The following is a 20,733-nucleotide window of genomic DNA, read 5'->3' on the forward strand; positions in this document are numbered from 1 at the left end:
GATGGTGCCTATATTGCACAACTATGTGATCTTTTATTTATTTAGTATGAATTGGTACAATTGAAACAATAAAAATTGTTATAGTACAAGGAAAATACCGGTCACCGTGCCTGAAATTACTTGGCGCATTTAGCAAGAAAAGGGTCCTGGCTGTGGATTTGTCAAAGGTCTTGGTCTTTTTAATTTTCATTCAGTTTCTTTGTCTATTGAACTTCCATCTTATTTTTGCCAATATTCATCGGAAAATTTCATTTTATCTAGGACATATGCCATAGGTTTAGATCTCAATTGATGATACAATGATAAATTCTCGCTTGCCAAATTATAATTACTTTATTGAACTATTGCCCTGAGGAAAGTTTCATGCTTTCGAGAGGAGACTACCAAGTGAATTTTATGAAAATTTTCATTTGGAGAATTGTAAAATCATGAAGAATATTCAGTAGGAGTTTCAGCGAATTACTTACATTTGCTCGATCAAAATGGATGAAAAATTGGTGAAGATTCTGAAACACTGCAACTGAAGAGTATCCTTTCTGTGCTTTGATTTTCTCAAAAATTGGAATTACTTAACAAATCCTAATAATGAATTTGAATTTCACTCCATCATTTTCTTCATACTTTACTTTGATTACACAGCACGACAAACAGCCAAACCAATTTTTTCGTTTCCTAGGTGTTAAAGAAGTCCGAAAATGCTCACATAAACTTCAGGAAAATTGTCTGCAGGGCGATTATTGAAATGATATCAACTCTATGTCGCCGCTTTGTCGTGTCGCGCCATTGATTGAGAGCCACTCAGTCGATGGCGCTGAACGATAAAACGGCGACATGGAGTCGATATCATTTCAATATTCGCACCGCTGGTGCTCAGGGTTCCGCCATTTTGAATTTTTCCAAATTGAGAAAACCCACGATTAGATTTTTGCAAATATCTCCTCAAAGGTTCATCTCACAAATAAAACAGAAAAAACCAGCAGAAAGAACATACAATTTCCGGCCGGAAATCACCCTCCTTTGTTTTATCTAGCTTAATTTTTAGGTTGTAAAATTAGCGCTTTCTTCAAAAATTAGCCACAAAAAAGGTGCATTTTTTCTGATTTTAGGAGAAACTTTGCTTCAAATCTCCAGCCACGATTATCTGAGAAAAAAACTGTTAAGCTCATTGAAGAGAACGTAAAATTTACTTCTAAAAGTCATATGTCAATAGTTCCTAAACTTGATTTAATTCTGTGAAACAGCAGTTTATTAGCTCCACCCTTAAATTGAGCTTTTGTCGACTATCTCCTTTAAAATCAAGAAAAAAAACTAAAAACTGAGGCTCAAACTGTGTAAAAATGCGGTAAAATAGTGCTGGGCCCACACTATTTGGAGAGGGGGGGGGGGGAGCCAAAAAGTTCAAAAACTTTCAATCAGAGCCAACAATTTTGAGCTCTAATGAGGATCAGTACAAAACTGATGGGGGAGAGTGTTCAGCTCAGGCAGTTTGCATCGGAATATTAAGGTGAAGTCACGTCGAGAGATCTATAATTTTGTGTCTCTCTATACCTCATCAGTAGATCACACTCGTCAGTGAACTCAACTGAAAATCTTGCACAATCCAAGACCGCATCAAAGCTTAAGTTTGAGGTACAAGTTTTGTACTGCAAGACGGTAAGTTTCGTATTAGTGCTCATCAGAGCTCACAAGTTTTGATTCTGATTGAAAATTTCTGAACTTTTGGGCTTCTGATCTCACTGCATAATGTTATCTACCGATGAGGTATAAAAAGACACAAAATTAGAGATCTCTCGATGTGACCTCATCTTAATATTCCGATGCAAACTGCCTGAGCTGAACACTCTCCCCCATCAGTTTTGTACTGATCCTCATTAGAGCTCAAAATTGTTGGCTCTGATTGAAAGTTTTTGAACTTTTTGGCTCCCCCCCCCCCTCTCCAAATAGTGTGGTCCCAGCACTATTTTACCGCATTTTTACACAGTTTGAGCCTCAGTTTTAGTTTTTTTCTTGATTTTAAAGGAGATAGTCGACAAAAGCTCAATTTAAGGGTGGAGCTAATAAACTGCTGTTTCACAGAATTAAATCAAGTTTAGGAACTATTGACATAAGACTTTTAGAAGTAAATTTTACGTTCTCTTCAATGAGCTTAACAGTTTTTTTCTCAGATAATCGTGGCTGGAGATTTGAAGCAAAGTTTCTCCTAAAATCAGAAAAAATGCACCTTTTTTGTGGCTAATTTTTGAAGAAAGCGCTAATTTTACAACCTAAAAACTAAGCTAGATAAAACAAAGGAGGGTGATTCCGGCCGGAAATTGTATGTTCTTTCTGCTGGTTTTTTCTGTTTTATTTGTGAGATGAACCTTTGAGGAGATATTTGCAAAAATCTAATCGTGGGTTTTCTCAATTTTGAAAAATTCAAAATGGCGTCGTCCTGAGCACCAGACAATTTTTCTGAAGTTTATAGGAGCATTTTCGGACTTCTTTAGCACCTAGGAAACGAAAAAAATTGGTTTGATTCGAAGGACAGAATCCATGTTGAGCAGTGTTATTCCTCAATCTATTTACTCCTATTAAACTGAACATGACATCTTGAAAAGTCTTACTTTCTTCTTGCAAAATCATGTTTTACGCTCAGTCTGCATTTCAGCAGCTTCTGTGGTCTCAATCATCAGTTGTATGTCAATGTTGATGGTGGCCAGGATCAACTGGCCAGGAGGTCCTTTCACTGCGAAAAGCTATTGAAAGATTTTGTGCAGGACAAAAAGGCTGTGCCATGCTGAAATGAGGAAGGATTTTGTGTCGGAAGCCTACTTGCTCACCTCAGGAAAATTTATCAATACATTTGCGGAGCTAGATGAACTGAAAAACATGAAATCAAGTGTGACAAATGATTATTCTACCTATTGCCGGTAAGTTTATGTCTGTAAAGTAATAAAAGATTTCTCTATTTTGAAGTTTTCTCCTGTGTACCTGAATGATGATTACTTTCAAAAAATGTGTGTACAGAAGTAATATCGCAAAAGTCTGTACAAGAGCTGTCCAAAAATAAATATTTAAGTCTTTTACGTTTTAATTAGCGTTTATTAGAGCTGGGGAAAGAAAAGAAGAGACAAAAGTCACATCAGTCTGAATGCATCAATCATCAGTTGGCCCATTGGTTAGCATGTAAATATCTGTTGAATGGTGCAATTTCTGGATGTGACTTTCGTCTCTTCTTTTCTTTCCCTAGTTCTATGTTTTTCAGCCATCTGGCATACCTTCAATTGTCAAGGAATTTCACCCAAATGAGTCTGGAAAATTCCTTTTCTAAACTCAGTGGCAACCCTGTGTTGCATTGTGGAGAGTTAAGTCCTTTGTCCTTGACATCGAACAGTTTTCTTCCTTCCGATTCATATCAAACCTCCGTTGTAGCTCAAAAGTACCGTGACAAGTCTCTACATCATTGCTTCTTTTTTCAGTGCCGCCCAGTTCTTGAAAGTTGTGGCAGATTCACACACCCTGCAGGAGTCGCAGAATTTATCCATGTTTCTTGCTACACAGAACAAAACTCGAGACATGGTAAAAGAGAATTTGGAAAAGTAATCGGTTGCGGAGAGCTTCTGTCCGATGTTGTCAATCAGTGTGTGCACATGTTCGAAACAAAAATGTACCCGACACCCACCGAAAAGCACATGCTGGTCAAAGTGAGTATCAGGTCATCCCATCTTCGCGATTCATTCGACCTTCGAAAGTTATTGGTTTTGACATTTTTTTCAAGGCCTTGAAAGTGCTTGAATTCTTCTCTACTGATAAGAGTCAGCAGATAATTTAATGAAATGAAGAAACATTTTTTGATGTTTCATTGAAGGTAGGAAAACATCTTGTTCACGAATGAAATGGCTGTCTTTCTGAAACGAGAATCCAAAATTGCGGACTCAAGCTCTTATCACAGGGAAATTACTATGTTTTGGAAAAATGTTTTAAAAAAAGTGGACTGTTGTTCCAGTCATAGGCCATCTAAGACTCAGAAGATCTCAAAATTGAGATTTTAACACTACTCTCAGAAAAGTGTTTTTTAAAAATTCTCGCTACCATTAATGCTCTCAGATTTTAAACCAAACTTTTAAATTCAAGAAATGTAACTGAAGTTCAGGCGATTCGTGAACCCTTAATGAGATTTTGTATTTTGGCCATGTGTCTCATTGTCAGACCTTCTTCTGCGCTGTTCTGGACTTCATAGCAGGACAATTCTAAGTTACTCAGTATTTTTCCTCAGGTTTCACAATATTTCGCCTTTGAAAAAAAAAAAATTACTTAAGCTTGCGAATCATCCAAGTCTTCATACTTCATAGCAGGACAGTTCTAAGTTACTCAGTATTTTTTCTCAGGTTTCACAATATTTCGCCTTTGAAAAAAAAAAATTACTTAAGTTTGCGAATCATCCAAGTCTTCATTTGCGATCAGATCTGTGCAAAGGAACCTTGTCTTCTGGGAGAAAATTTTCCTTAACTTTTTTCTAACGTTTAAACCACGCTTTTCCACAACCCTAAGAATTTTTTTATGGAACTTCAGGACGGACTTTTCCTTCAATTCTTAAGATGTTAGGGTCAAACTTGCGTCAAAATGTCTAGATTTTCTTCCTCCTTGAATGAGCAAAAAGTTATGGGAAATTTTCTCAGCGGAAAAAATGTCCCTTCTCACAGATTCGGTCACAATTACATGAAAATACTGTCAGTAAAAACATCGTTTTGTCTTAGTTTGCAGGTCATGGGCTTTGGTTTGTTTTTGATGGACAACGAGCTCCGCAATATCAACAACTTTGACCGAAAGAAGAAACCAAATCTCAGTAAAATCGACAGAATTTCAAGGTATCATTTTGTCAAATTTAATCACAGTGTCTCATTTTCCTCATTGACTTCATACACTCTTCGACAAAGCAGTCAATGATTCCAAGTTGTTAATTGCTCCAGTGTTTTTCCGTATTTCTTCTTCCAACTCTCAGTTCTTTCGGTTTAATAGCTTAACCCTGTATGACATTGATCAATTTTGGATCTTTGGCTCTATTATCTAGTTTTTCCTAAGTTTCTATTTTTGTTTTTTGTAATTATTATGAAAGGACGAATCCTGTGATGATTGTAAAAACGAAATAAAATAAAATAAAATAAAAATTTGATAATTCAAAGTGACACCCTGCCATAGTACTGTACTAGCATGCATTATAAATCGAAGGAGCAAGTCGGCAACAACGTGTATCTCGTTTGTGGTGTTTGAAAATCTCCCCTTCTATTTTATTTCTTTTTAAAGGAGAACAAATGGACAACATTCTTGAAATTTTCGGAGAATTTTCTTGGCACTGAGAAGAAAAATCAGTATTTAAGAATTGCCATTGAGTAGTTCTTCATTCAAAAAATTAAGTATGTCAAGAAGTCTGCTGCATCGCAAACCGGGATACATGGTTGCAGACTTACACTGTTGAAATGTATTAAATTAAGACCAAAATGTCTTTATCTTACCATATGAATTCCCTATTTGTAAGCTTTAATTTATGTTTCAATGTCATTATCATCCTTGCACTCAACTCTTATCCGCCTCTGTTGTAGGTTTCGTCGGCCCTTGCCACATGCACCATATGTGTAGATTATTAGGTTACCAAGACATCGCAGTTGTGATGGAAGAGCTCCTCAAAATCGTCAAATTACTCATCCCAGGAAACCTCCTTCAGTTCACTAAGACTTTGATGGAAGCAATACCCAAAACATGCAAGCTTCCACGATATGACCATGGATCTCCAGGTTTGTTCAAGTTATCATCCTATATTTTTAATCTGCCGATAGATTCTTCTTCTTTTTTTGAATTTGTTTTGTTCCCTATGCTGCCATGCTGAGGAAAAACGTCGTATGAACATTCGAGAGTTGCCAAGTTTCCCTCAATAAATTGTTAATTTTTTATGAAAGTTATGAAGATTTTCCCTTGAAATTTTCAGGACCTTTCAGTGGAACTGCGAGCGAAATTATCTGATTAACTGGAAGGAAAATATTCATAAGTTTACCAGGAAATTTTAGTTTTATCGAAGGAAATACGGCAATGCCTGAAGGTTCATACGGCGTTCTTCCTTAGTGTGGCAGTATGGAGACAAAAATAGAGAGTGAACCAGTAAATCTGCCGTCAAAAGAAAAGACGTTGTAACTCAACTCAAGATTTTCACTTTTTTCCTGAGGAAATGTATTATTAAACATATGCAAATGCATACATATTCTTCAGAATTTCAGTACGGCTTCGGCTTATCATTGAAAATACAAATCAAAGAAATGACACTTAGTGAGGATCAGTTTCCTCCAAATTGAACTTAATAGAAGGAAGAAGATAGCAAAATCTGAAGGTAGATGAAACATTTTTGCTTTGCTCGGCAGGAGAAGATCTGATGTAAAGGACTTAAGTCACGTTTTTTCCCCTCAAATTTCACTCACTAAATGATGGATGCACTTGCTAGTTTGGAAAGTAAATTCTTGAGCCTAATATGAATGTTCATCAGGAAATGAATCTAAAGATTTTTTTTGTTTCTGAGTGTCGCACATTTACTTTCTAAAGAATATGTAGTAGAGTAGAGAATGAAGAGGCAAGAAAAGTAATCTTTTTCTAACTACAGCATTCTTTTAAGTGTTTAAAATATTGTTTGTTTATCCTTGAAAAATCGCTATCACTCCATAATTTTACTCATTTAAATTCCTTGAAAAGTCCTTGATTTTGGTTTTAAAAAGCTATCATGAGCTATGGTCGGTTAATCATTGTTATATTATGGTGAGAGAAAAGTAATTAATGATCTCTCTTCTATTTTCCAGGGGTCCGAGGTTATTATCATGCTCAATTAAACGATATCAAGCAATACCCAGATGCCAGGACGGAACTGTTTCACAACTTCCGTGAGTTCGGCAACACAATCCTATTTTGTCTGCTCATGGAGCAGGCACCCGTGCGAAAGGTACGATCTAGTCCATGCTGCCGCATTCCAGAAGATCTTGCCATGGCCGTTTTGTAAAGGTAAAGAATCCCTCCATCTGAAGCTTGAAATGTCCGAAAAGTATTCAAAAGATGAAACTTTCAACGGATAGTCCAAGATCCCCTTCAAAAAATTTCAAATTTTTAGAGGGGTCTTGAAAAGTTAGAGAATTTTGTCCACCTCGGAAAAGAAAGTGGATTTTGTTGTGGAATCTTGACATTTTTTTTTCAGCAAAGAATCATATTTTTTTCAATTTCATGTGACTGCGTGCTTAAAATTTTTCGTGAAGAAAAATTTTATCTCTGTTCTCAAAAGAAAGACAAAGTCTTAACTCAGAAAAAATGCAGCATGTTTTCCGTTTAAAATCTTTTGCAGATAACCATTCAAAAGTTAACGGAATGCATCTACGAAGCACTTGATCAGGGGATCCCTGTTGCCAGTCTACACTTAAATTTTGCTAAGGCATTTGACCTCATTAACCATAAACTACTGCTTAAAAAACCTAGTTACTATCTTCACTCTGTCGACCTTATAGCATCATATTTAAGAAATAGAAAACAGAGAGTGAAAATTGACTCAATTTTTGGTCCCGTCCTATGAATCGTATATGGACTGTCAGCTGGTGTTCCCGAAGGATCTATTCTTGGACCTTTATTATTAATTATTATTGTCAATGGCATGCCTGGTGCGGTGGAATTCCTCACATACTTATTTGCTGATGATACAACATCCATTATATCTTGCCTGAATCTTGATAATCACTGTATTGCGGCTGAGCAAAAGGTGTCATCATGGTGCGCTGTAAATGGACTTATGACTAATCAAGAGAAAACTCAGAGAATTTATTGTAAGACTTCGTACCATAAAAGAAGTCAAACTAATGATGACAGGAGCAGAAAATCTGAAGCGCTTACCCAGGTTAACTTATTGGGTATTATTATAGATGAAACCCTCAACTGGTCACCACATGTACTGAAAGTCACTTCTAAAATGAACTCTACGAAATGGGCACTCAGAAACTTGTCTAAAGTTTTATCTTTGCCATCGTGTTTGATGTACTATCATGCTAACATAATCTCTCATTTAAGGTATGGCCTATTTTTGTGGAGTGAACAGATTGGCCCAGATATTCCGGACCACATTTCACCAAAAACTGCTGTTTGTCAAACCGCCGTCAACACCTACCAAGCGGCGAGTAGGCCTTCGGCCATGCTCGGCAATCTTCGTAGCCAATCAGGTTGCCGCTCGCCGCCCGTAATCTCGAAGAAGGTTCGGCTCCTGCACCACCCTACACTTTTCGAATTTAGGCATTCGGCCTGATTCTCTTTTCCTCTTTTCCGTAATTAATAACAATAAAAAATTCATTTAATCATTACTTAGCGGCACCTTGTCCAATTTGTGCCTAGCGCCTCTACAACTTTGCAAATTTGGACGTTACCTTTTGAACATTTCATCCCTTCCCTTTGAAATTACTTTGAATAAGTACACTTCACATATCACACGGGACTTTTATCTGCATATTTACTTGGCTTTACTCGCAAAGGATCTTTTAAGAAGTAAATTCTTTCGATAACTTATTGGGGATGGTCAAGTCACCAATTAGAGCCCGTCATTCCATGCCATTATTATTACAGGATTAGGTTTCTTACCTATAATTTGATGGGCACCGTGAGAATAATAGATAACCGTATTTGATCCGTGCCTTAAAAAATGAACTGCTGGTGGCAGAACCATCTTGGTGATGTTCATTAGGAATTTTAGACTTTATTCTATTTTTTCAGCAGATGAACCTTACATGGTAACTTGTAAAGTTTTGCCTCATTTTCCTTGAGTTCTACTTAGTTTGATGCCAAAAAACAAGAAAATTCATGGAGAAACGTGCCTTAAAGGTGATAGTTCCCCCTCATACTTACTATCAGAGTTCCAACGGAAAAAATCTTGTTGTCATAGGTAAATACGGTTTCCATTGCTTCTTCAGCTGTTAATAGACAACTATGCGGGTTTGCTGGAGAATTTGGTGACTGCTAGGATTGTTAATTAGTATCTCCGAAGCCTGGTTGTTATAGCTAAACTTAAAGCATTGGCTTCAACGCATCGCAAAACCAGAACCTTGGAGAGACCAGTGAACATCCATGAGAAAGTGAGTGAGGAGCAAGGTACCTAGCATTGTACATCCGTCTGGTTTTCACAACTACCGTTCCTAGGGATTTAGGATTCAGATTCGCACATCAACCAGTAAGCTTTTCTCCCAATCATCTTGATATAGAGGCAGCTATGCAAGGCGCAGCCAGGTAGAGTCCCTTTATACCCAGAGTTAAGACAACTCGATTATCAGCTGACTGGCAGCCGGCCTTGGCTGGCCATGGAGGCCGAAACGAGTGCACCCAAACGAACTATATTGAGGGATAAGGATCAGGAATCCTGCGATGTCTGTCACACAAAAACAACAACATCAACAAATTGATCAATTAAAAAGAAAATGAGATTGGTTTGTGAATAATTTATTAATCTATTTTCATTTTGGACCGATGGAAATAACAATTTACTCTTGATAAACCTTAATTAGGTGATATTTTCATTATTCTTGTTCACATTCGGGGTACCGCCATCTTGGTGCACTCGTTTCGGCCTCCATGAGCGAGAACCAATCAGAATTGGATTTTTTTTTAGGCCACTTTCAGCCGAACCAAAAGTGAGTTGTCTTAACTCTGGGTATAAAGGGACTCTACAGCCAGGTAGTCCAATGCTCAAGCCACTTAATCAACACAAATATTATCCTAACTTACAACAAAATTGCTTGTTTCTTCTCTAACAATGGAACCAGAAAATGTTACTTTGAATGCGCGAGAAACTTCTTTGGTCGAGATGAAGAAACGTAAATGAAGAAATGAGTCCGGAACATCTCGACCAGGTACAGGCCGCTTTGTTTACATTAGGAGTCTGGAGTATCTCGCCGCAATTTCACTTGAAATCACCATGAACAGATCAAGGGGGTAACTGATATTTGATTTTACGAAAGGGATAAATGTTAGACGCGGACGAAAGTTCTTTTGTCGAGGTGAAGAAACGCTAACGCTGAGAAATTGAGTCTGGAACATCTCGAGGAAGTCCGCTCTGGGTACGCTCTTTGTTTATGTCCGGACTATGTCGCCGTTCGTTTGTTTACATTAGGAGCGAGTTTGACACCGATGACAGACTTTGGTTTTTGATGAAAATTTGGTCTGGAATATCTGGGCCAAACGCAAAAACCATTTTTGTGGGGTCTCAATCACTGCTCAGGGCAATTATTTATTGAACAGAAAAAATGTCTGAGACTGATATTTAATAAACAATTTAATTCCCACTGCAAACCCTTATTCATAAAGTACCAACTTTTAACTTTTCCGTCTATTTTTATTCTAGGCAGCCTAAAATTTGCCATTGACACCGGTTTGATTAGTAAGGCTATGATTAAGAACATAAGAAACCCTTTCATTAATTATGAAATTGTTCGCCTGAAGGACGCTGAACAGTCTGTGTCTCAGACTGTTCAAAAACCTTCCCTTGAACCTGAGAAAAGCTCTTCAGAACTGGAAAGTGAGTGGGTTCATGGTTGGTCTTAAAGCCTTACTAGTTGACAAGGCTTTCTACTCCTTAAATGATTTTTTTAATGATAGTTAACTTGAATTTTCTGTGCCTTTTATTTTGTAAATTGGTGTAATATTCTCAAATGCTTTCCTATGATTTTTAATATACCTATATTAATGTGTAAACAAAAGGGGGGGGGTTTATTGACAAGTATTGTAAGCCACACCATGTGCCATTTATGTACACTAATGTTAAATAAATAAATAAACAATTTACACAATACAAAGTTCCGAAATCAAGTCCTGAATAAAATATGAACAAATATTTTAAAGTAAATAAAATGGAAGTCTGATAATGCAAATGACATCACTTGTATTTTTGCCGTTTAACCAATGTTAATTGTAAACTTCACTTCTGTTGTTAACTTTATTGGCCATACTTTATCAAATTTCGTAAAACTTTTTCTTACCGATTTTTATCCGATTTATTACAGGTGAAGTATCAACAACAATTTTCAGATCAACAATAATTTTTACAAAAATCGGTAAGAAAAAGTTTTACGAAATTTGATTTAATTGTAAACACTTCAATATTGTTCAGGAGTTGATTTCTAGACGTCTCATCGTATAATTTGTTTTCCCTGCTAATATCAAAGAGTAAACATGCTGCACAGTACTTAATCTCATAGCCTTTGTAAAGGCTCATTATCGTATTTCGCTCTTGTGTTTGAAAAAGAGATTTTTTAATGGCAATTCTCTAATAAGTTGCTTAATTTTTCAGAGGGTGAGAAACCAGAAGTTAAGTTGCGGAAGCTAGAAGCCAAATTTGATTCTCTTCATGCGGTCGCGCATGTAGAAAAACTTGGATCTGCCAAGGTGAGGAATTTATAAGCTAGCATCCTATCCAAAAGAAAAAATTATGCTACGGCTTACCTTTAGATACGACAAAAGTAACTGATGTAATGATTACCATCGTTCTGTGAGAAAATTGGACAACATCAAATGCATTTAGGCTGGTTCCAGTTTTAATCCGTCCAATTAACGTGATAATATCAATTGTATTTATCATAATATAATACATAGGGTGTCCCAAAAGTACTGCATGTTTTTTCTTTTTTTCGGGCAAACAGTAGCAGATATCAGAATGCGGTTTGTGTAGAGTTAATGTTCCAGTAAATACCGATAAAACAAGACCAATCCAAGCTCTCTAAGTCAAAAATTGCCTAAGTTATAGTGTTTTGAAAATGATATGTCGAACTGACCCCTCCAGGATTTTTAGTTTATTGCATTCTTTGATTTTCGAGGGATGGTGTACCAACATTTTGTCCCTCTTGGGCAGACAATCACTTAGGAGTACTACAGCTCTGTACTGATGACACTACATGAGCACATTGCCAAGAAGTGGCCAGAGATGAAGGAGGCATGGCTCCTGAGCCAACGACAACGCCCACCCCCACATGGCCCAGTACACTGAAGAGTATGGATAAATAGGGGATTGTCTGTTTTCTGCACCCCCTCTACAGCCCGGACCTCGCACCTTACATCTTTTGGTTGTTCCTCATGTTGAAGAAGGACTTAATAGGCAAGAGGTTTAACTCCGTCAACGAAATAAAAAGAGCTGTTGAAACTTTCTTGAACAACCTCAGGAAAGAAGATTTCGAAAAAACATGTTTGCAGAAGTGGGAAGAACGGTTGCAGCACTGTGTGGAAAGTGAAGGAAGGTACTTTTAAAAAGAAACTAGTGACCAGTCGTCCAGTGAAGAATGGTAAATGCTAGTAATCTTGGTAAGATTCTGTAAAATTAATTTTATAAAACCTCTTGAATCTTTAACTTGAATCTTTCATTCTTTGGTTATTTATTTATTTATTTTTTTTTTTCCTCCCCAGAAAAAAATGCTAAAAATCCTGGAGGGGTCAGTTTGACATGTAATTTTGGAAACACTGTGACTTAGTCATTTTTTGACTTAAAGAGCTCGGATTGGTCTTGTTTTATCGGTATTTACTAGAACATTAACTCTACACAAACCGCATTTTGTTATCTGCTATTGTTCGCCCGAAAAGAAAAACGTGCAGTACTTTTGGGACACCCTATGTAGGAGCAATTCAGTCTCATCAGATTGCTTTTCAAGCGTGATTCCGTATAATGTCAAGATCTTTTTCTTTTCGTTTCTCCGTGCTGTTTTTTCTTGTCTTTTGGTTTCGATCAATAATATCTGCTTTTTATCCTCATCAAGCAAACTATGATTGCCAAAGAAGGAGATCTTTTGACCCGCGAGAGATTGTGCTGCGGTTTGTCGATATTCGAAATTGTCTTGTCTGGCCCTCGTGGGTTCCTAGATGATTCCATCTGGGTTGGAGTACCGCCCACCAACGGAGTCATGAATAATGATGAGTGCACGGAATTGCATAGGCTGTGGTCTGCTCTGCAGTTCGTTTATTTCATTCCTGTTGGAGAGACGGAATTTATTGTCGATTGAGTACTCTTTCTTGATATTGAATTTATAACAGGAGGATGTCCAGCTAAATGCCAAACTACTCCCAACTCCCCTCCCCCCTTAATGTTACTCACTGCATCTCTACTTAACTTGGGCCCTTTTCATTTCTTTTAAAGAAAAGTATAACATTGATTTTTTTAAAATCATGGTGCAGCACTGATTATGATGTGTAAAAAATTCATAGAAAATGTTGAACGGTTCTGTTCTTTTCAAAACTCGAATCAGAGAGGCATTGCTGCTGTGTTGCACTGCTTAAATGTGTCCAAATATGGATGTGTTGCAATATTTTTCATTCTTTGTTCCTTTTAATCCCAACAAGTCGTATGCCCTAGTATTTCTCTGCAATATTAACTTAAAATAATCTAGTGCAAGTAGATGCGAGAAAGTCTTCAAGGACCTCCCTCAATAAATGGGTGTTCTACTTCACTCATCGCTTTTGCAGGGCGAGACCCCTTTCCAAAGAGTGTTTAATTCAAGGAGACAATATTTATAAACATATTAATGTGCTTAAATCTCTGGATGGTTTATTTTCTCTTTTATTATGATTCTTGTGTCATCTTTCAGAGAACTTTTCGGTGAAGGTCTCAACTGGGCTGGCTGGCTGCACGATGATTGTTCTTCTAGGACAGCAACGCGGATTCGAAGCCCTCGACTTCTGTTATAATATTTGAAGAGTCCAGAGGGTTGACGGGAAAGACGAAAATGTCAAAGGCATTGTAAGTCCATTTACTAATTTTTTAAATTTTTTTTGTTGTCCCCCCCCCCCCCCCCCCCAATCAGTTTTGAAGTAATGAGCAGTGGCTAAATACGAAAAATACATTTGTGTAAAAATGAAGAGATCTTTCATTTCTTTTCAGTGTTTGCCTATTTAATAACCCATGTTTATTATTTTGATTTTTTTTCTCTTTTTTCTTTTTTTCATAAATTATTCTCCAGTTTTTTCTAAGAGGTTATTGAGTAATTACCAAGCCTTTTACGTATGGGAAGTAATGAGTTGACTTCATAGGGTGTCTTCAGCTCTTGAAAACCAGGAATTGTCAGGAAATTCCATCAAGTCAGGGAAATTGGAAAAAGTCATGGAATTTTATGGTAGAAATCAGGAATTTTAAAATCTTGAATTTTGAAAACTGAAAAAATATCACTGGTGTCCACACAATCGAAAAGAAGCTCATCAGTTTAGTTCGGAGCTCAATGCCCCGAGTTATGTTTTCATCATTTATAGTGAAATTAACCAATGCTAAAAATTTTTCATTTTCAGTTCTATGTGTGAAAATAGTAGACAGGGAATGTCAGAAAATTTTAGTCAGGGATAACCTGCAAAAGTCAAGGAATTTTTTCCTGCTGAGGCTGTAGACACCCTGTTCAGCTCCCAGGAATTTTCTTGGGATTTTTTTGACGAAAACAACCTACAAAAATCGAGTTCAAAGTTGCGTAGTTTGAGCTTCCATTGATGGAAATTGCTGAGAAAATTAAGATAACGCAGAAAAATATCTGTCCTGTTGCAGATACATTTATGAGTGACCCATTGTGACTCCTCTGCCGAGATTCATGGTCTGAACAGCATTGTTGCCAGATAGTGCTGAAATTTCAGTGCATTTCTACATTTAACTGCGTATTGCAAACTGCCTGAGCTGAACACTCTTCCCTCTCAGTTTTGTACTGGTACGCATTAGAGTTCAAAAATTTAATGTTGACTCTAAAATTAATTTTTTGAATTTCTCGGCTTTGTTTTTCCCGCGAAATGATGTGGACCGAGCACCATTTCTCCACCTTGTTACTTACAGTTCAAGCCACTTCTTAGTGTTTTTTTTTCCTTCTTTCATCTCTACATTTAACTAAATGTCAAACGCCCATATCTTTTCTCACAATCTAGCAACCTTGCTGAGCAGGCATTCCAGTACACAACTGCATGCAGTAGAAACAATTAAAGAATCATGATTTGCCAAAATAAAAGACAAATCTTGTCTAAGAAAGATAAATTGATCAGGAGTGAATACCCTTAAAATCCTTAATTATCTAAAGCATCCATCTGTTTCCTTAGCTAGGTTTTCTGAATGTTGTTAATTTCTTGTTTCAGAACCTCAAACGGATGGTGGACTGAATCTGCAGGTTCCAGGTGCTGAACTCTCAGATATTCGCAATGTTAAACAAGTACCTGAAATCAAGCGAACGCGATAATGCCTCAGTCGAACATGTCTGCTGTTTCCCGCCACCGATTCACCCCTCCCTTGCAGCGCACGCACACTACTATCGACCGGAGAGCCTGCAGTCACAAACCGTGCATAACCTCTGAATTCCCATGCCGAAAGGAATTTGTGATTTATCTTCGTCTCAAGGATTATTTCATTCCATTTGCAAAAGGCTCTCTGTTACTGTGAGAGATTGTGATAAGGAAATTTTAGTTTCATCGTGTGAGTACAATACCTCTTATCCACTTTTTTTTACTTCCAAATTTTTTTTTTATTTTTGTAGGCAATTGGTACCCAAAACACATTTTGTACCTATTGAAGAGTACTTATATGTATAGCTCTCCTCAGGTAAGAATTATGTGGAACTGAAATTTTACCATTTTTAAACTAAATTAGTATTCATGCTGTCTGGTTTGTACAAAGAAGTGAGCACTCCAACCTGCGTAATGTTGCATCATGACTTTGCGAGAAGTCTCGATTCCAAAAATTTTTGGTACGGTTGTTCGTCTATACTCAGCCATTGGCCTCATCTCCCGTAGCTAGAGAATTCTTGTGCGCTTGGCAAGGCTGCTTATACCAAAGGTAGGTGTTAGGATCTCGCGATCATCTGAAGACAAGCCTTCTAAGTTCGTTCTTCTCAATTATGTTACACCTTTTTCTAATATTTCAATTATGTGTACAAACGCGATTAGTTTATCATATATTATCTGCCATTGTTAGTGAATATACAAGATATGAAAATTATTTAGCATTGCTGTGTGTATGCAAGATGCTTGATTACCTTTTTTAGTGCAAGGGTATTAATTTCCCTACTCAGTTGTTCCATCTCGATGAGAATAATCGATCATGCAGTTCAAGAAAATGCATGCTGGTTTATTCTCACCCATCGTTCAGTTATTGTCGGAGTATTCTGCTCGTGGAAGAATTGTTCAAGATTTTTTTGTCTTCCATTTTTTATTTTATTTCAGTTTTTACTTTCATTTATTTCTTAATTGTTCTGTGATAAGATATAGTTAACCTCCAGTGCAGTACAGTACTAAACATTATTTAAACCGGTAACCATTATGTATCTTCCTGCAGCCTTTTCTTTAACCAAGGGATTGAATTTTTGTTTACAAAAAATCTGTGTGCAATCTTCGTAGAAATGGCTCAAAAACTTTTAATAAAGAGCCCAAGGAGAGGGTTAATTTCCGCAAAATCGATTCTAATCTTCCTGAGCTCTTTAGAGTATTTTTCCAAATTTCTACGTTAATTTTCATAAAATGTAAATTGAGTAGGTAATTTAGTACTTAACATTAAGCTTCTGCTCTGAGATAACCTACTGTTGCTGCCTTAATGGTCTATTGTCTCCTTATTGGCTTTCAAAGTATCCTGTTAGTGTTTTGCATGTAGGTATTTATAATGGTTTACCAAAAATATTACCTACTTGTATTTTTTAAGTGTGTAGAGGAGCATCACTTCGTTACAGTGTTTTCATTTTTCTGCCAATTCAAATTTTTGACAGGGTCAAGAAGCCAAGAATTGAGTATTTGGATGTCTTGATTTTTATTTTTTATAATGGTTTTTTCTAATTACCAGGTTTTACTCACATTTCAAGCAGCTGAGATGTATGAAATATGTATAACCTACTTGGATAGTATTCGGGGTTAGATTTATTGAATGATTTTCGGTTTCCTTTTACTTTTAATTCGGCTGTTATGACTTTTCTTGATTGCAGCATTGAGTCCATGCCTAGCAAGTTCACGTAATTATAGAGAGTGACAGAAGATCCGCAATCTTGATTCTTGTATTTGTATTCAATGTTTAACTAAAGATAGCTGATCTTCACTCATATTTTAAAAGTTCGTAAATGTTTTTGGCTCAGACTCTAGTCAGGAATTGGTTCTGAATCAACTTCAAATAAGTCTGTGAACATCATGGAATTCAAATTTTTATTGATTTTCACACGCTCTGCAACTTTACAAAAGAACATCGAAAAAGGAAAAATGTCCCTTGAAGTTTGCACCGCACAACCTGAAGCACTCAACATAATCTTCTTAATCATAATATATACTGTGAAACCTAACATTTTCTGCTTTTTTTAAGAATAAAATCTATTAATGATAAATCACTCTTTATTTACGAGCCTTTTTAAGATTGGGAACAATATCTGCGTTAAGATTTTCTTTCCTCAGAGGTAATGAATTTATTTTGTCCAAATTCCAAAAAGATCATTTAATGTCTTTGACTTAACGTGTTGAATAAACTTAGATCAACATTGTGATAGAAATTTTGAGGAATGAAATTTCTACATGTTCCCGAATGAGTTCTGGATTTGTCTCCAGAATATTCAATGTTGAGTGGGTTTGTGTGGGTAAGAAGTGGCCTGTGGAGACTTGAGATTGCATAACTTCAAGCTTTACTTGCACACTTCTCCATGTCTTTGATATTTTTTTATTTTTCAATTAATCGTCGAGCAGGCTGGAAATATAGGGTCAAATGTATCTCTCAATAACATGTTGCGTGATCAAGTCTCCAGACTCTCTGAATATGGAACTCATTTTCCTGGTTTTTGGGGGTTTCTATTGCTTTAAGCTGAAACCCATACAAAAGTTCTCATGACTCATTAAGAACAACAGAAGTTCTTACAATACAAGTGGAAAGCAGGGAGAAAAAATTGCAAAAACAAGGCTGATATACGGACTGGAAACATTTTAGCCTCGTTTCCACTATTTTTTTTCCTCGTCTTCCTGATGCTTTGGGCTGTTCCTTTGTTCCTTGTTTTTCAAAGGATCGGTGTTGAGTAAAAGCATCAGACTGTCCTTTTTATCTCGAAATTGTTCAAGTCATCAAGTCAACCAAGAACCTCACCTTTTCTTCTTAAACATGCAACCAAAATCAAACATTCAGCTGTGTGTTTACTATCTCGAAAGTTAATGTAGTTTTGAAACCCTGAAAAAAAAAAAAGTCTTGCAGAATAATCAGCCCTTGATCACTGTAGTGATCCTCTTGCACATTGCTTCTCAATTTTATATGAGTTTTTTTATGTAATCATACGTTTATCATTTTTATCATTGTACAAAATAATTTATTGAATCATTACCTTTTAATTTGAATCTTGAAGTGGTATTTTTTCAAATATCCTGTTTCCGTTGTCAGCTGCCTGTTTTGTCTGCGGAAATATTGGAGACTCCGTGTGTCCGTAGAAGTATCGAATACTCATTGGGAAGGTAGTCGAAAGAGCTATCATTCAGTCTGCGTGGTGCGGAGCACTAGAGCTCCTGGATTGTCCAACTTAATGCAACGGTAGGAGGATGGGGGGGGGGGGGATGGATGAAGAATTTGTTGGGAAGTTGAGAAATCAAAAATTTAATGGTTGTTTCCAATCATCGGTTGGGTGAAACATAACTTTTCCGGAATGTGGAAACTCTTAAGATCAAGGAAAAGGATCGGATCATTTTTCTCGTTGTCCGGTACGTACCAAGGTTTTTTTTTTTTTGGAAGAAGCAGCCTTGTGTTATCTCGTGATTCTGTTGCTGGCATAAAACTTGGTAAGAAACTTAAGAAAGCCCATCTACGATTTCTTTGTCTGAAGTTATGAACATGGAAATGTAGTAAAAGTTGTGCACTTGGAGGCTGTGTTTGGAGGGTTTTTTTTGTTTTTTTTTCCTTTCTTTTTTTCCTTTTTTCCGTTTTTTCCGTTTTTTCCTTTTTTTCCTTTTTTCCTTTTTTCCTTTTTTCCTTTTTTTCCTTTGTTTCCTTTTTTCCTTCTAGTAGACAAGAGACTCTCAATTTAAGCTGTTGAATTTTTTTTTTTTTTTTTTTTTTTTTTTTTTTTTTTTTTTGATATGAGAAACGTGGTGGGGGTAATGAATATTTTTAAGGATATTGAGGGACATAGGTATAGTTCCATGGCTCATTCAAAATCTATGCAAGTCCTACCAACGGGCCGGGTAGGTGAAGATTCCCTTCCTGTCCTAATCCAAATCCTTCCATTGGGGGTAGCAAGTAGTTAGGATTAGTCAGGATACCAGCACAGCCTACTTACAACTTCAAAGCTTTCTTTTATAAAAATAATATTTCCGTGTTCTGAAAATCTTTTGTCGTTGAAAGGAGAAATCTAGTCGGTAACATCAACTAATGGAGGGTCGGATAATCTAGGGACTACTGAACTTCTAATTTAGTCCTCATCATATTTTTCAAGAAACGAAATTGTGAAATTTTTGGTCGGTGGGAAACTAGTATAATCCTGGTAAAATCCCTTTCTACTTGTTTACCATCTAAAACCTCCGTTGAAGGCATAATAATAATAATAACGCTCAAAATAATGCATTCAAAACGGATGACTTCAAACATGACAAATTTGTCACGATCTTAGAGCATCATTCGTCCTTGTATCTATCAGCTGGTCATTTCCTGTCAGCAGACTAGTAAATTTTGCATGATTTTTTTTTCATTTGGTCATTGAACTCTACAGTCCCTTTGGGCAGGTGACTGTTAGAAGCCCCATAAATGATTAAATGTATAAGATGGCTTCTTCTGAATTTTTATCAGCTGAAAAACTACGAGAACTCTGTTCGGCGTAAAATAATATCAATTGACATTCTGGAAGAGTTTCCGGAGCTGCTGGTTCACTGCTGAAAACTGCTCAGAATTTCTTCGACTCTCTCAGGGATTAAAATAGACTCAACGAGTACTGAGAACGATATCTCTGATGGCCTTGCCTGTGTGTTTTGTTAAATTTCCTTTGAAGCTTGTTTTCAGTGACAACTTACTGTTCCTGACAAACGAAACTTTTGCCAATAAATCCAGAGGAAAGATCGTCTCTTCTGACTTTGAAAAAGCTAAACAAGTCTTCAAACACCGACTTGCACGAAATAATTTAAATTAATTTAATTTTAAATTAATCTAAGTCATGAACGCGTTTCGAGAGTTGCTTGCTCTCATACATATAATATCAACAATTTAATACAATACGACATGTCATAATCTACGGTGCAGTTGATTTGGCTGCGTATGCGTGCAGTCACCGGTCGATGGTGATTATCATGGACGTTCACCTACGTTATACTTTTAACATCTGCGTTATACTTTTTTAATATTGCCAAAAACAAGTTGTTGATGCTTGGCACGTACACCTCAGTTAGTTATGTTTGACGGTTGATATTGATCAAGGTATGTATTTATTATTTTTTTTTTTAACTCGTGACTTTTTTCGAACGTTTCCGGTCGAAATACCGCCAATGCAATTCCTCTATGTCTCTGTTTATGTAGCAGATGCTGGCCAGGGGGCTGATCATCGCAATTAATAGACATAGCGACAGACCGAGAGGACGAAAGGAAAATGAAGCGGTCCCATTGGTTGAAACAGGTGATTATTATAATCTAAAGAGGGGGGAGGGGGAGGATGCCACCATCTATGAGGTCTCTCGTGGTTGCCGTTAGTTCGCATACAGGGTGATCCAAAAGTCCCTTCCACCCCCTCTAACTTTTTACCTAATTGAGGTAAAGATTTGAAACTTGGGGGA

General features: G+C 36.8%; 1 pseudogene; it reads left to right on the forward strand.

Moving 5' to 3' along the window:
• Window positions 1-1,743: 1,743 nt before the first annotated feature.
• On the forward strand, window positions 1,744-12,362 carry LOC109030727 (uncharacterized; annotated as a pseudogene).
• The last annotated feature ends 8,371 nt before the right edge of the window (window positions 12,363-20,733 follow it).

This window comes from Bemisia tabaci, chromosome 3 (assembly GCF_918797505.1).
Source record: "Bemisia tabaci chromosome 3, PGI_BMITA_v3".
In the NCBI taxonomy this organism is placed as follows: Eukaryota; Metazoa; Arthropoda; class Insecta; order Hemiptera; family Aleyrodidae; genus Bemisia; species Bemisia tabaci.